The sequence below is a fragment of the Coenobita brevimanus genome, chromosome 66 (genome assembly GCF_032717465.1).
Source record: "Coenobita brevimanus isolate Jiangsu-jjx chromosome 66, ASM3271746v2, whole genome shotgun sequence".
Classification (NCBI taxonomy): Eukaryota; Metazoa; Arthropoda; class Malacostraca; order Decapoda; family Coenobitidae; genus Coenobita; species Coenobita brevimanus.
Genome location: NC_137019.1, coordinates 28,189,189 through 28,191,497, shown reverse-complemented (window position 1 = coordinate 28,191,497; position 2,309 = coordinate 28,189,189). Strand labels below are relative to the sequence as shown.

Here is a 2,309-nt window from a genome sequence, read left to right as displayed (position 1 = left end):
CTGCCACCTAATACGACTGCTCTCATCCAACCAATGGACCAAGGAGTGATCGTGACAACAAAGCACCTATACCATCGGAAGTTCCTGGACGAGGTGATGGCTGTTCTCGAGGACGAGGAGGAGCGCAGGGAGGGAAGGGATACACGAGGCAAGTGGACTTTGGAAAACCTTCGCTGCTACAACATCAAGTCTGCGCTGTACAACTGGGCTAGTGCATAGAAGGAAATCCCTGTGAAGACTCTGGAAAATGGTTGGTCTCGTCTGCTTCTCGGAACGGATGTGGAGTACGATTTTCTAGGATTTGATGTGGATGACTTCCATGCACGGCTACGTACGCACGGCGACAATGTAGATGTGGACGATGTTTGTGAGTGGTTGGATGACGACGAGGGCGATCCTGGGTATCAGACGTTGTCTGATATCGAGATCGCGTCTTCGGTTGCAGGTGTCAGTATTGAACTTGAAGATTCTGACAATGAAGGCGACGATGATGCGGACTCCTCTCAGCAGGACACTACTCCAGCCATCCACAAGCTGAGCGCACTCCGGGAACATCTAGAGTTCGTCCTAGACTACCTGGAACACCCGGACTGCGACAAGGAGATGGGGCCCTTGGGACTCGTGGAGGAAGTGTGTGCTTTCAGGCAGCGCATCATCAATCGTCAGAATTGTCAGTCATTGCGTCAATCAACCACCGACAGTTTTTTCAGGCCCGTGACCCCCGCTGTGCCCAGCCCTGGCTCCACTCCATTGCCTCCCCAAGACAGGCCCTCATGCTCCGAGCCACAGCCCAGCACATCAGCCACGGTGGAGTCATCGCTCGACGTGAGTTTGCGGCTGTCTTCAGAGTCGTCTGCAGTGGGTACGCCATCACCACAACCCAGCGATGCAACCCTAGGTCGCCTGCCAGTGATACTCTCGGACTCTGACAGTGAATAAACAGCAAGAACTTCTCCACTAGACCACACAGGAATTTAGAGTGTTGTTTTTTTTCATTCATTCATTGCCAGACGCCATGTATCCCAAACGGGGTGGCCAAGGGCTTAGAGTTAATTGTTTTACAGGGAGGGGCACTAATCCTCCACCAACCCCACTTGACACGTAGGGAGAACGTTATGCCAACAGCATCTGGTGTTCCCAGGCAGTCACCCATCCAAGTACTAACCAGACCCAACGTAGCTTAACTTCGCTGATCGGACGGGAAGCGGTGTACTCAACTTGGCATGGCCGTTGGCTAGAGTGCATTGAAAACAACAGTGTGTTGTGTTAAGGATTTACAGCTGTGAGAGAAAAGACTCAATAGAAACAAAAATTAACGCAAATAGACTTGTTTGTTTTGGCTTTGGAAAATTATAAGAATGGGAAAAGTTAAAGTGCAACACTTAGTAAGTTACAATGGAGCATTATTTAGACAAGAGTGCACACTGTGAAGAGAATGGACTTCTGTGTGTGACTGACTAAGTTCAGTGCAAGACTTCAGGAACAGTGTACTGCAAGTGCTTCAGGAAATCCTTCTTACTGTCAGAGTCCAAGAGGAGGCGGTTATTCATCGAGGTGGCCAGGGACTTGCTGTGCGTAGGCAGAATGTTTCATACTGTACTTTTTGCCATACTATACTTACCTCATTTCACTCTTTAATGTCCTTTATTGGTGTGAATAGGGTGTTAGGAGCTATGCATGTGCAGTAGGAAGGTGTTTTTCTGAGTTAGGCTAGGTTAGGGTCCATAAGTACCAGAATGTTTATTAATGTATGAACATACTTCTAAACCCTCATTTTATGTTTCTTTTGCATTTATTTCAGTCATTTATGTGCCTTATTGCTGTGATTTGGGTCTTAAATAGGTGCTATGCATGTCCAGAGGGAGTTGTATAGGTGTTTCTCTGAGTTAGGGTCCATAAGTACAAGTTCATAAGCTGGGGCCCAATATCCGGACAGAACCAATATCCGGACCTACCTATGGCTCTATTACGTCGGATATTGGAGTGATTACTGTATTTTAGTCACACTTACACTTACTCTATCAGTTACTTACACTGGTGTGATACCAATCCGTGAAAAACTACTCAGTAATAGCAAATGATGCTAAACTCAACGAAAGATATTAACATAGCCAACACCAGATACTTTCATTTTCCTTATATTTTAGTCACTTACACTTTCTCTCTATCACTTATTTACATTTGTTCAATCACTTTTCCAGAGGGGCTAGAAGTTGACAAATGTGTGAGAGTCACAGAGGTGTAACACAGGTGGGTTGGCACTGCTTGGAGCGTGGTGTGCTGGCTTATCAGAGGTTTCACAGTATATT

At 46.6% G+C, this 2,309-nt stretch overlaps 1 non-coding gene across 1 annotated transcript; it reads right to left on the bottom strand.

The window, feature by feature from the left end:
• Positions 1 to 1,116: 1,116 nt before the first annotated feature.
• On the bottom strand, positions 1,117 to 1,235 carry LOC145405411 (5S ribosomal RNA). Its single transcript, XR_013898362.1, has one exon. It is a non-coding gene; the product is annotated as a 5S ribosomal RNA (ribosomal RNA).
• Between the last annotated feature and the right edge of the window lie 1,074 nt (positions 1,236 to 2,309).